This window comes from Nerophis lumbriciformis, linkage group LG20 (assembly GCF_033978685.3).
Source record: "Nerophis lumbriciformis linkage group LG20, RoL_Nlum_v2.1, whole genome shotgun sequence".
In the NCBI taxonomy this organism is placed as follows: domain Eukaryota; kingdom Metazoa; phylum Chordata; class Actinopteri; order Syngnathiformes; family Syngnathidae; genus Nerophis; species Nerophis lumbriciformis.
This window is the reverse complement of record NC_084567.2, coordinates 20,826,024-20,841,812: the sequence shown is the minus strand read 5'-3', so window position 1 is coordinate 20,841,812 and position 15,789 is coordinate 20,826,024.

Genomic DNA, 15,789 nt, shown 5'->3' with positions numbered 1-15,789 from the left:
GGGCACTTGGCGGTCCGATCCTCCGCTACAGAAGCTAGCTCTTGGGACGTGGAACGTCACCTCGCTGGGGGGGAAGGAGCCTGAGCTAGTGCGCGAGGTGGAGAAGTTCCGGCTAGATATAGTCGGACTCACTTCGACGCACAGCAAGGGCTCTGGAACCAGTTCTCTCGAGAGGGGCTGGACTCTCTTCCACTCTGGCGTTGCCGGCAGTGAGAGGCGACGGGCTGGGGTGGCAATTCTTGTTTCCCCCCGGCTCAGAGCCTGTACATTGGAGTTCAACCCGGTGGACGAGATTGTCCCCGTTCCCTCCGCCTTCGGGTGGGGGAACGGGTCCTGACTGTGGTTTGCGCTTACGCGCCAAACCGCAGCTCAGAGTACCCACCCTTTTTGGATTCACTCGAGGGAGTACTTGAGAGTGCTCCCCCGGGTGATTCCCTCGTTCTACGGGGGACTTCAATGCTCATGTTGGCAGCAACAGTGAAACCTGGAGAGGCGTGATTGGGAAGAATGGCTGCCCGGATCTGAACCCGAGCGGTGTTTTGTTATTGGACTTTTGTGCCCGTCACAGATTGTCCATAACGAACACCATGTTCAAACATAAGGGTGTCCATATGTGCACTTGGCACCAGGACACCCTAGGCCGCAGTTCCATGATCGACTTTGTAGTTGTGTCATCGGATTTGCGGCCTCATGTTTTGGACACTCGGGTGAAGAGAGGGGCGGAGCTTTCTACCGATCACCACCTGGTGGTGAGTTGGCTGCGATGGTGGGGGAGGATGCCGGACAGACCTGGCAGGCCCAAACGCATTGTGAGGGTTTGCTGGGAACGTCTGGCAGAGTCTCCTGTCAGAGAGAGTTTCAATTCCCACCTCCGGAAGAACTTTGAACATGTCACGAGGGAGGTGCTGGACATTGAGTCCGAATGGACCATGTTCCGCGCCTCTATTGTCGAGGCGGCTGATTGGAGCTGTGGCCGCAAGGTAGTTGGTACTTGTCGTGGCGGTAATCCTAGAACCCGTTGGTGGACACCGGCGGTGAGGGATGCCGTCAAGCTGAAGAAGGAGTCCTATCGGGTTCTTTTGGCTCATAGGACTCCTGAGGCAGCGGACAGGTACCGACAGGCCAAGCAGTGTGCGGCTTCAGCGGTCGCAGAGGCAAAAACTCGGACATGGGAGGAGTTCGGGGAAGCCATGAAAAACGACTTCCGGACGGCTTCGAAGCAATTCTGGACCACCATCCGCCGCCTCAGGAAGGGGAAGCAGTGCACTATCAACACCGTGTATGGCGGGGATGGTGTTCTGCTGACCTCGACTGCGGATGTTGTGGATCGGTGGAGGGAATACTTCGAAGACCTCCTCAATCCCACCAACACGTCTTCCTATGAGGAAGCAGTGCCTGGGGAGTCTGTGGTGGGCTCTCCTATTTCTGGGGCTGAGGTTGCTGAGGTAGTTAAAAAGCTCCTCGGTGGCAAGGCCCCAGGGGTAGATGAGATCCGCCCGGAGTTCCTTAAGGCTCTGGATGCTGTGGGGCTGTCTTGGTTGACAAGACTCTGCAGCATCGCGTGGACATCGGGGGCGGTACCTCTGGATTGGCAGACCGGGTTGGTGGTTCCTCTCTTTAAGAAGGGGAACCGGAGGGTGTGTTCTAACTATCGTGGGATCACACTCCTCAGCCTTCCCGGTAAGGTCTATTCAGGTGTACTGGAGAGGACGCTACGCCGGATAGTCGAACCTCGGATTCAGGAGGAACAGTGTGGTTTTCGTCCTGGTCGTGGAACTGTGGACCAGCTCTATACTCTCGGCAGGGTCCTTGAGGGTGCATGGGAGTTTGCCCAACCAGTCTACATGTGTTTTGTGGACTTGGAGAAGGCATTCGACTGTGTCCCTCGGGAAGTCCTGTGGGGAGTGCTCAGAGAGTATGGGGTAACGGACTATCTGATTGTGGCGGTCCGCTCCCTGTATGCTCGTTGCCAGTGCTTGGTCCGCATTGCCGGCAGTAAGTCGGACACTTTTCCAGTGAGGGTTGGACTCCGCCAAGGCTGCCCTTTGTCACCGATTCTGTTCATAACTTTTATGGACAGAATTTCTAGGCGCAGTCAAGGCATTGAGGGGATCTGGTTTGGTGGCTGCAGGATTAGGTCTCTGCTTTTTGCAGATGATGTGGTCCTGATGGCTTCATCTGGCCAGGATCTTCAGCTCTCACTGGATCGGTTCGCAGCCGAGTGTGAAGCGACTGGGATGAGAATCAGCACCTCCAAGTCCGAGTCCATGGTTCTCGCCCGGAAAAGGGTGGAGTGCCATCTCCGGGTTGGGGAGGAGATCTTGCCCCAAGTGGAGGAGTTCAAGTACCTCGGAGTCTTGTTCACGAGTGAGGGAAGAGTGGATCGTGAGATCGACAGGCGGATCTGGCCTGGGAATGCCTCGGGGTTCCACAGGAAGAGCTGGACGAAGTGGCTGGGGAGAGGGAAGTTTGGGCTTCCCTGCTTAGGTTGCTGCCCCCGCGACCCGACCTCGGATAAGCGGAAGAAGATGGATGGATGGATGGAGTTATACCATCATATTAAATTTTAAAAAAAAAACTAACTTGTGTCTTTATAAACCTTACAAATTATTTATTTCCAGTAAAACTCACAAAAATACATTTCTCCAGGCATTATTAACCAATTTGCATGTGATTTAGGAGTCATGTTTAAGTAACTGTCATTCTGAATGTGGCAGTTATATTGTCATTAGGAGTAAAACCTTAATTTTTGTATTTGTAAACCTTACCAAATTAACGGATTCTGATAATACTCACGTATATAAAATATTACAGGCATTTTTAGACATAATGCATGTTTAATTTTGGAGTTATGTTTATACAACTTTGACATTTAGTAGGACAGTTAAATTTTCTTTTTGAGTTAAAAAAAACTAACTTGTGTCTTTACAAACCTTACAAAATGTTTTTTTCTCCAGTAAAACTTACAAATATACCTTTCTCCAGGCATTATTAGCCAATTAGCATGTTTGGTTTAGGAGTTATGTTTAAAAAAAAACGGTCATTTGGAATGTGGCAGTTATACTGTCATTATGAGTAAAACCTAATTTTTGTATTTGTAAACCTTACCAAAATACCTGCTTCTAGTAAAACTCACATAGATTCAAAATTCAAGCATTTTTAGACATAAGGCATGTTTGGTTTTGGAATTATGTTTATAAAACTTTCATATTTAGTATGACAGTTATACAATCATATTGAGTAAAAAAAAAATAATTTGTGTCTTTACAAACCTTACAAAATATTTGTTTCCATTAAAACTCACAAAGATACATTTCCCCAGGCAGTATTAGCCATTTAGCATATTTGGTTTAGGAGTTATGTTTAAATAACTGTCATATTGAGTGTGGCAGCGATACTGTCATTATGAGGAAAAACAATATTTTGTATTTGCAAACCTTACAAAAACAACTGATTTTAGAAAAACTCACATGAATACAATATTACAGGCATTTGTAGACATAATGGATGTTTGGTTTTGGAGTTATGTTTATACAACTTTCATATTAAGTCTGACAGTTATACCATCATATTGAGTAAAAAAAACTAACCTATGTCTTTCCAAACATTACAAATTATTTGTTTCCAGTAAAACACACAAAAAAACATTACTCCAGGCATTATTAACCAATTTGCATGTGATTTAGGAGTCATGTTAAATAACTGTCATTTTGAACGTGGCAGTTATATCGTCATTATGAGTAAAACCTTAATTTTTTTATTTGTAAACCTTACCAAAATAACAGATTCTGTTAATACTCACGTATATAAAACATTACAGGCATTTTTAGACGTAATGCATGTTTATTTTGGAGTTATGTTTATATAACTTTCATATTTGGTATTACAGTTATACTGTCATTATGAATTAAAAAAAACTAACTTGCGTATTTGCAAAACTTACAAAAGATCATTTTTATAGTAAAACTAACAAAGATACACGTCTCCAGGCATTATTAGACATGTTGCATGTTTGGTGTAGGAATTATGTTGAAAAACATTTGTTTCTTTTTTTCGCATTATCTCAGGATTTTAAGAACATTACTGTCATAATGAGTAAAAAACTACTTTTTGTGTTTGCAAGCCTTAAAATAGCATATGTTTAAAGTAAAACTCACAAGGATGCATTGTTTTAGGTTTATTGGCCTATTTGCATGTGTAATTATGAAGTTATGTTTAAATAACTGTCAAATTGAATGTAGCAGTTATACTGTCATTATGAGGAAAAACCCAAAATTTGCATTCTTAAACCTTACCAAATTACCTGATTCTGGTTAAACACACATTGATACATTATTTTAGGTATTTTTAGACATAATGCATGTTCAGTTTTGGAGATATGTTTATATAAATTGTATATTTGGAATTACAGTTATACTGTCATTATGAACTAAAAAAAGTAGCTTTCGTCTTTGCAAAACTTACAAAAGATAATTTTTCTAGTGAAAATGTCTCCAGGCATTATTAGACATGTTGCATGTTTGGTGTAGGATTTATGTTGAAAAACTTTTTTATTCCTTTTTTCGCATTATCTCAGGATTTAAAGAACATTACTGTCATAATGAGTAAAAAAACTACTTTTTGTGTTTGCAAGCCTTAAAATAGCATATGTTTAGAGTAAAACTCATAAGAATGCATTATTTTAGGCTCTATTGGCCTATTTGCATGTGTTATTATGAAGTTATGTTTAAATAACTGTCAAATTGAATGTAGCAGTTATACTGTCATTATGAGAAAAACCCAATTGTAGTATTTGTAAACCTTACCAATTTACCTGATTATGGTAAAACTCACATAGATATAAAATTACAGGCATTTTTAAACTTAATGCATCTTTAGTTTTGGAGTTATGTTCATATAACGTTCATATTTTGTATGACAGTTATATTGTCATATTGAATTAAAAAAAACAACTTGCGTCTTTGCAAAACTTACAAAAGATTATTTTACTAGTAAAACTAACAAAGATACAAGTCTCCAGGCATTATTAGACATTTTGCATGTTTGGTGTAGGATTTATGTTGAAAAACTTTTTTATTGCTTTTTTCGCATTATCTCAGGATTTAAAGAACATTACTGTCATAATGAGTAAAAAACTACTTGTTGTGTTTGCAAGCCTTAAAATAGCATATGTTTAGAGTAAAACTCATAAGAATGCATTGTTTTAGGCTCTATTGGCCTATTTGCATTTGTTATTATGGAGTTATTGTTTAAATACCTGTCAAATTGAATGTAGCAGTTATACTGTCATTATGAGAAAAACCCAATTGTAGTAATTGTAAACCTTACAAAATTACCTGATTAGGGTAAAACTCACATAGTTATAATTAAAGGCATTTTTAGACTTAATGCATCTTTAGTTTTGGAGTTATGTTCATATAACTTTCATATTTGGTATGACAGTTATACTGTCATATTGAATTAAAAAAAACAACTTGCATCTTTGCAAAACTTACAAAAGATTATTTTACTAGTAAAACTAACAAAGATACAAGTCTCCAGGCATTATTAGACATTTTGCATGTTTGGTGTAGGAATTATGTTGTAAAACATTTTTATTGCTTTTTTCGCATTATCCCAGGATTTTAAGAACATTACTGTCATAATGAGTAAAAAACTACTTTTTGTGTTTGCAAGCCTTAAAATAGCATATGTTTAGAGTAAAATTCACAGGGATGCATTTTTTTAGGCTTTATTGGCCTTTTTGATGTGTTATTATGAAATTTTGTTTAAATATTTGTCAAATTGAATGTAGCAGTTATACTGTCATTATGAGAAAAACCCAATTTTTCTATTCTTAAACCTTACCAAATTACCTGATTCTGGTTAAACTCACATTGATACATTATTTTAGGCATTTTTAGACATAATGCATGTTCAGTTTTGGAGTTATGTTTATATAACTTTCATATTTGGTATTACAGTTATACTGTCAATTTGAACTAAAAAAAGTAACTGCGTCTTTGCAAAACTTACAAAAGATAATTTTTCTAGTGAAACTAACAAGGATACATGTTTCCAGGCATTATTAGACATGTTGCATGTTTGGTGTAGGATTTATGTTGAAAAACTTTTTTATTGCTTTTTTCGCATTATCTCAGGATTTTAAGAACATTACTGTCATAATGAGTAAAAAACTACTTTTTGTGTTTGCAAGCCTTAAAATAGCATATCATTAGTGTAAAACTCACAAGGATGCATTGTTTTAGGCTTTATTGGCCTTTTTGCATGTGTTATTATGCAGTTATGTTTAAATAACTGTCAAATTGAATGTAGCAGCTATACTGTCATTATGAGAAAAACCCAATTTTTCTATTCTTAAACCTTACCAAATTACCTGATTCTGGTTGAACTCACATTGATACATTATTTTAGACATTTTTAGACATAATGCATGTTCAGTTTTGGAGTTATGTTTATATAACTTTCATATTTGGTAATACAGTTATACTGTCATTATGAACTAAAAAAAGTAACTTTCGTCTTTGCAAAACTTACAAAAGATAATTTTTCTAGTGAAACTAACAAAGATACATGTCTCCAGGCATTATTAGACATGTTGCATGTTTAGTGTAGGATTTATGTTGAAAAACGTTTTTATTCCTTTTTTCGCATTATCTCAGGATTTAAAGAACATTACTGTCATAATGAGTAAAAAAACTACTTTTTGTGTTTGCAAGCCTTAAAATAGCATATATTTAGAGTAAAACTCATAAGAATGCATTATTTTATGCTCTATTGGCCTATTTGCATGTGTTATTATGAAGTTATGTTTAAATAACTGTCAAATTGAATGTAGCAGTTATACTGTCATTATGAGAAAAACCCAATTGTAGTATTTTTAAACCTTATCAATTTACCTGATTATGGTAAAACTCACATAGATATAAAATTACAGGCATTTTTAAACTTAATACATCTTTAGTTTTGGAGTTATGTTCATATAACGTTCATATTTTGTATGACAGTTATACTGTCATATTGAATTAAAAAAAACAACTTGCGTCTTTGCAAAACTTACAAAAGATTATTTTACTAGTAAAACTAACAAAGATACAAGTCTCCAGGCATTATTAGACATGTTGCATGTTTGGTGTAGGAATTATGTTGTAAAACATTTTTATTGCTTTTTTCGCATTATCCCAGGATTTTAAGAACATTACTGTCATAATGAGTAAAAAACTACTTTTTGTGTTTGCAAGCCTTAAAATAGCATATGTTTAGAGTAAAACTCACAAGGATGCATTGTTTTAGGCTTTATTGGCCTTTTTGCATGTGTTATTATGAAGTTATGTTTAAATAACTGTCAAATTGAATGTAGCAGTTATACTGTCATTATGAGAAAAACCCAATTTTTGTATTCTTAAACCTTACCAAATTACCTGATTCTGGTTAAACTCACATTGATACATTATTTTAGGCATTTTTAGACATAATGCATGTTCAGTTTTGGAGTTATGTTTATATAACTTTCATATTTGGTATTATAGTTATACTGTCATTATGAACTAAAAAAAGTAATTGCGTCTTTGCAAAACTTACAAAAGATAATTTTTCTAGTGAAACTAACAAAGATACATGTCTCCAGGCATTATTAGACATGTTGTGTGTTTGGTGTAGAATGATGTTGTAAAACATTTTTATTGCTTTTTTCGCATTATCTCAGGATTTTAAGAACATTACTGTCATAATGAGTAAAAAACTACTTTTTGTGTTTGCAAGCCTTAAAATAGCATATGTTTAGAGTAAAACTTATGAGAATGCATTGTTTTAGGCTCTATTGGCCTATTTGCATGTGTTATTATGAAGATATTGTTTAAATAACTGTCAAATTGAATGTAGCAGTTTTACTGTCATTATGAGAAAACCCAATTGTTGTATTTGTAAACCTTACCAAATTACCTGTTATGGTAAAACTCACATGGATACAAAATTACAGGCATTTTTAGACTTAATGCATTTTTAGTTTTGGAGTTATGTTCATATAACTTTCATATTTGGTATGACAGTTATACTGTCAATATGAACTAAAAAAAGTAACTTGCGTCTTTGCAAAACTTACAAAAGATAATTTCTCTAGTGAAACCAACAAGGATACATGTTTCCAGGCATTATTAGACATGTTGCATGTTTTGTGTAGGATTTATGTTGAAAAACTTTTTTATTGCTTTTTTCGCATTATCTCAGGATTTTAAGAACATTACTGTCATAATGAGTAAAAAAACTACTTTTTGTGTTTGCAAGCCTTAAAATAGCATATGTTTAGAGTAAAACTCACAAGAATGCATTGTTTTAGGCTCTATTGGGCTATTTGCATGTGTTATCATGAAGTTATGTTTAAATAACTGTCAAATTGAATGTAGCAGTTATACTGTCATTATGAGAAAAACCCAATTGTAGTATTTGTAAACCTTACCAAATTACCTGATTATGGTAAAACTCACATAGATACAAAATTACAGCTATTTTTAGACTTAATGCATCTTTAGTTTTGGAGTTATTTTCATATAACTTTCATATTTGGTATGACAGTTATACAGTCATATTGAATTAAAAAAACTAATTTGCGTCTTTGCAAAACTTACAAAAGATTATTTTACCAGTAAAACTAACAAAGATACATGTCTCTAGGCATTATTAGACATTTTGCATGTTTGGTGTAGGAATTATGTTGTAAAACATTTTTATTGCTTTTTTCGCATTATCTCAGGATTTTAAGAACATTACTGTCATAATGAGTAAAACACTACTTTTTGTGTTTGCAAGCCTTAAAATAGCATATGTTTAGAGTAAAACTCACAACGATGCATTGTTTTAGGCTTTATTGGCCTTTTTGCATGTGTTATTATGAAGCTATGTTTAAATAACTGTCAAATTGAATGTAGCAGTTATACTGTCATTATGAGAAAAACCCAATTTTTGTATTCTTAAACCTTACCAAATTACCTGATTCTGGTTAAACTTACATTGATACATTATTTTAGGCATCTTTAGACTTAATGCATGTTCAGTTTTGGAGTTATGTTTGTATAACTTTCATATTTGGTATTACAGTTATACTGTCATATTGAACTAAAAAAAGTAATTACGTCTTTGCAAAACTTACAAAAGATAATTTTTCTAGTGAAACTAACAAAAATACATGTTTCAAGGCATTATTAGACATGTTGCATGTTTGGTGTAGGATTTATGTTGAAAAACTTTTTTATTGCTTTTTTCGCATTATCTCAGGATTTTAAGAACATTACTGTCATAATGAGTAAAAAAACTACTTTTTGTGTTTGCAAGCCTTAAAATAGCATATCTTTAGAGTAAAACTCAAAAGAATGCATTGTTTTAGGCTCTATTGGCCTATTTGCATGTGTTATTATGAAGTTATGTTTAAATAACTGTCAAATTGAATGTGGCAGTTATACTGTCATTATGAAAAAAAACCAAATAATGTATTTGTAAGCCTTACCAATCTACCTGATTATGGTAAAACTCACATAGATACAAAATTACAGCTATTTTTAGACATAATGCATGTTCAGTTTTGGAGTTATGTTTATATAACTTTCATATTTGGTATGACAGTTATACTGTCATAATGAATTAAAATAACTAACTTTTTTCATGGCAAAACTCTCAAAAGATATTTTTTTCTGGTGAAACTAACAAGGATACATGTCCCCAGGCATTATTAAACAAGTTGCATGTTTGGTGTAGGAATTATGTTGAAAAACATTGTTATTGCTTTTTCGCATTGTCTCAAGATTTTAAGAACATTAATGGCATATTGAGTAAACAGTATACTGTCACATTCAATCTGACTGTTATTTAAACATAACTCCTAAACCATGCATGCAAAATGTCGAATATTGACTGTAGAAATGTATCTTTGTAAGTTTTACTGGGAAAAAAATAGTTTGTAAGGTTTGTAAAGACACAAGTTAGCTTTTTTTTTACTCAATATGACAGTATAACTGTCATACTAAATATGAAAGTTGAATAAATATAACACCAAAACCAAACTTGCAATCCGTCTAAAAATGCCTGTAATATTGAATCTATGTGAGTTTTACCAGAATCAGGTATTTTGGTAAGGTTTACAAATACAAAAATTGGGTTTTACTCATAATGACAGTATAACTGCCATATTCAAAATAACAGTTATTTAAACATAACTCCTAAAACAAATATGCTAAATGGCTAATAATGCCTGGAGAAATGAATCTTTGTGAGTTTTACTAGAAAAAAATATTTTGTAAGGTTTGTAAAGACATAAGTTTTACTCAATATGATGGTATAACTGTCATACTAAACATGAAAGTTATATAAACTTAATTCTAAAACCAAACTTCTAAACCAAACTTGCAATCTGTCTTACTGTAAAATTGAATCTATGTGAGTTTTACCAGAATCAGGTTTTTTGGTAAGGTTGACAAATACAAAAATTAGGTTTTACTCATAATGACAGTATAACTGCCACTTTCAAAATGACAATTATCTAAACATAACTCCAAAACCAAACATGCATTATATCTAAAAATGACTATAATTTTGTATCCACGTGAGTTTTACTAGAATTAGTAGTTTTTGTAAGGCTTACAAATACAAAATATTAGTTTTACTCATAATGTCAGTATACTGTCACAATCAATCCGACAAAATGGCTAATAATGCCGAGAAGAATGTATCTTTGTGAATTTTACTGGAAAAAAATATTTTGTAAGGTTTGTAAAGACACAAGTTAGATTTTTTTACTCAATTTAACAGTTTAGCTGTCATACTATATATGAACGTTTTATAAACATAACTCCAAAACCAAACATGCAATCCGTCTAAAAATGTCTGTAATATTTATTATATGTGAGTTTTATCAGAATCTGGTATTTTGGTATGGTTTACAAATACAAAAATTAGGTTTTACTCATTATGACAGTATAATTGCGACACTTAATATGACAGTTATTTAAACATAACTCCTAAAAAACAAATGCAAAATGACTAATAATGCCTAGAGAAATGTATATTTGTGAATTTTACTGGAAAACAATATTTTAGAAGGTTTGTAAAGATACAATTTTTTTTTACTCAATATGATGGTATAACTGCCATACTAAATATGAAAGTTATATAAACATAACTCCAAAACCAAACTTCTAAACCAAACTTGCAATCCGTCTTAAATTTTCTGTAATATCGAATCTATGTGACTTTTACCAGAATCAGGTATTTTGGTAAGTTTTACAAATACAAAACTTGGGTTGTACTCATAATGACAGTATAACTGCAACATTTGATATGACAGTTATTTAAACATGACTCCTAAACCAAACATGATGCTAATAATACCTGGAGAAATGTATCTTTGTGAGTTTTACTGGAAAAAAATATTTTTTAAGGTTTATAAAGACACAAGTTAGTTTTTTTTATTTAATATGATGGTATAACTGTCATACTAAATATGAAAATTATATAAACATAACTCCAAAACCAAACATGCATTATGTCTAAAAATGCCTATAATTTTGTATCCATGTGAGTTTTACTAGAATCAGTTGTTTTTGTAAGGTTTACAAATACAAAATATTAGTTTTACTCATAATGTCAGTATACTGTCACAATCAATCCGACAAAATGGTTAATGATGCCTAGAGGAATATATCTTTGTGAATTTTACTGGAAAAATATATGTTGTAAGGTTTGTAAAGACACAAGTTTGATTTTTTTACTCAATTTAACAGTATAGCTGTCATAATATATATATGTTTTATAAACATAACTCCAAAACCAAACATGCAATCCGTCTAAAAATGTCTGTAATATTTATTATATGTGAGTTTTATCAGAATCTGGTATTTTGGTAAGGTTTACAAATACAAAAATTAGGTTTTACTCATTGTGACAGTATAATTGCAACACTTAATATGACAGTTATTTAAACATAACTCCTAAAAAACAAATGCAAAATGAATAAGAATGCCTAGAGAAATGTATATTTGTGAATTTTACTGCAAAACAATATTTTAGAAGGTTTGTGAAGATACCTTTTTTTTTTTTACACAATATGATGGTATAACTGTCATACTAAATATGAAAGTTATATAAACATAACTCCAAAACCAAACATACTTTATGTCTAAAAATTCCTGTAATATTGCATCTATGTGGTTTTTACCAGAATCAGGTATTTTGGTTAGGTTTACAAATACAAAAAATAGGTTTTACTCATAATGACAGTATAACTGCCACACCCAATATGACAGTCATTTAAACATAACTCCTAAACCAAACATGATAAATGGCTAATAATGCCTGGGGAAATGTATTTTTGTGAGTTTTACTGGAAAAAAAATTTTTTTGTAAGGTTTGTAAAGACACAAGTTAGTTTTTTTTTACTCTTTTTGACAATATAACTGTCATACTAAATATGAAAGTTAAATAAACATAACTCCAAAATCAAACTTGCAATCCGTCTAAAAATGCCTGTAATTTTGAATCCATGTTAGTTTTACCAGAATCAGATATTTTGGTAAGGTTTACAAATACAAAACTTGGGTTTTACTCATAATGACAGTACAACTGCAACATTTGATATGACAGTTATTTTAACATAACTCTTAAACCACACATGCAAAATGGCTAATACTGCCTGGAAAAATGTATCTTTGTAAGTTTTACTAGAAAAAAATAGTTTGTAAGGTTTGTAAAGACAACTTTTTTTTTTTTTTACTCAATTTGATGATATAACTGTCATACTAAATATGAAAGTTATATAAACATAATTCCAAAACCAAACTCCTGAACCAAACTTGCAATCTGTCTTAAACTGCCTGTAATATTGAATCTATGTGAGTTTTATCAGAATCAGTTATTTTGGTAAGGTTTACAAATACAAAAAATAGGTTTTACTCATAATGACAGTATAACTGCCACACTCAATATGACAGTTATTTAACTCCTAAACCATCCATCCATCCATCTTCTTCCGCTTATCCGAGGTCGGGTCGCGGGGGCAGCAGCCTAAGCAGGGAATCCCAGACTTCCCTCTCCCCAGCCACTTCGTCCAGCTCTTCCTGTGGGACCCCGAGGCGTTCCCAGGCCAGCCGGGAGACATAGTCTTCCCAACTTGTCCTGGGTCTTCCCCGCGGCCTCCTACCGGTCGGACGAGCCCTAAACACCTCCCTAGGGAAGCGTTCGGGTGGCATCCTGACCAGATGCCCGAACCACCTCATCTGGCTCCTCTCGATGTAAAACCACACATGCACAATTGCTAATAATGCCTGGAAAAATGTATTTTTGTGAGTTTTACTGGGGGAAAAAAAAATTTGTAAGGTTTTTAAAGACACAAGTAATTTATTTTAAATTAATATGACATTATAACTGTCATACTAAATATGAAAGTTATATAAACATAACTCCAAAACCAAACATCCAATCCGTCTAAAATGCCTGTTATATTGAATTTATGTGAGTTTTACTAGAATCAGGTATTTTGGTAAGGTTTACAAATACAAAAATTAGGTTTTACTCATAATGACAGTATAACTGCCAAACTCAATATGACGGTTATGTAAACATAAAACCTAAACCTTATAATGCCTGGAGAAATGTATCTTTGTGAGTTTTACTGGAAAAAAAATATTTTATAAGGTTTGTAAAGACACAAATTTGTCTTTTTTTTACTTAATATAACAGTATAACTGTCATACTAAATATAAAAAGTTATATAAACATAACTCCAAAACCAAACTTGCAATCCGTCTAAAAATGTGTGTAATATTGAATCTATTTGATTTTTACCAGAATCAGGTATTTTACAAGAAATTAGGTTTTACTCATAATGACGGATAACTGCCACATTTAAAATGACAGTGTTTTAAACATAACCCCTAAACCAAACATTCAAAATGACTAATAATGCCTTAAGAAATATATCTCTGTGAATTTTTCTGGAAACAAATATTTTGTAAGGTTTGTAAAAACACATGTTAGGTTTTTTTTTAATCAATATGACAGCAGTAAACTGTCATAGTGAGTGAAACCAATATTTTTTATTTGCAAACCTTACAAAAACAACTGATTCTAGTAAAACTCACATGGATACAATATTACAGGCATTTTTAGATAAAATGCATGTTTGGTTTTCGAGTTATGTTTATATAACTTTTACATTTAGTATGACAGTTATAATGTCATATTGAGTAAAAAAACAACTAACTTGTGTCTTTACAAACCTTAAAAATTTCCAGTAAAACTTACAAAGATACATTTTTCCAGGCATTTTTAGCCATTTTGCATGTGTGGTTTAGGAGTTAAAATTAAATAACTGTCAGATTGAATGTGACAGTATACTGTCATAGTGAGTAAAACCTTATTTTTGTATTTGTAAACCTTACCAAAATACCTGATTCTGGTAAAACTCACATAGATAAAATATTACAGATATTTTTAGACATAATGCATGTTTGGTTTTGGAGTTAAGTTTATATAACTTTTACATTGAGTATGACAGTTTTACTGTCATATTGAGTAAAAAAAACTAACTTGTGTCTTTATAAACATTACAAATATTTTTTTTCTCCAGTAAAACTCACAAAAATACTTTTTCCCAGGCATTATTAGCCATTTAGCATGTTTTTTTTAGGAGTCATAATTAAATAACTGTCATATTGAGTGTCGCAGTTATACTGTCATTATAAGTAAAACCTATTTTTTGTATTTGTAAACCTTACCAAAATACCTGACTCTAGTAAAACTCACATAGATTCAATATTACAGCCATTTTTATACGGATTGCATGTTTGGTTTTCGGGTTTGGTTTTGGAGTTATGTTCAAAGATACATTTCTCCAGGTTTATTAGCCATTTTGCATGTGTCGTTTATGAATTATGTTTAAATAACTGTCAGATTTAATGTGACAGTATACTCCTAAACCAAACATGCTAAATGGCTAATAATGCCTGGGGAAATGTATCTTTGTGAGTTTTACTGGAAACAAATATTTTGTAAGGTTTGTAAAGACACAAAATTTTTTTTTTTACTCAATATGATTGTATAACTGTCATACTAAATATGAAAGTTATATAAACATAACTCCAAAACCAAACATGCCTTATGTCTAAAAATGATTGAATTTTGAATCCATGTGAGTTTTACTAGAAACAGGTATTTTGGTAAGGTTTACAAATACAAACATTAGGTTTTACTCATAATGACAGTATAACTGCCACATTCCAAATGACAGTTTTTTAAACATAACTCCTAAACCAAACATGCTATATGGCTAATTATGCCTGGAGAAAGGTATCTTTGTGAGTTTTATTGAGAAAAAAATATTTTTTAAGGTTTGTAAAGACACCAGTTAGTTTTGTTTTACTCAATTTGACAGTATAACTGTCATACTAAATGTAAAAAATATATCAACATAACTCCAAAACCAAACATGCAATCCGTCTACAAATGCCTGTAATATTGTATTCATGTGAGTTTTACTAAAATCAGTTGTTTTTGTAAGGTTTGCAAATACAAAATATTGTTTTTACTCATAATGACAGTATCGCTGCCACACTCAATATGACAGTTATTTAAACATAACTCCTAAACCAAACATGCTAAATGGCTAATACTGTCTGGGGAAATGTATCTTTGTGAGTTTTACTGGAAACAAATATTTTGTAAGGTTTTTAAAGACACAAATTAATTTTTTTACTCAATATGATTTAAAAACTGTCATACTAAATATAAAAGTTATATAAACATAAT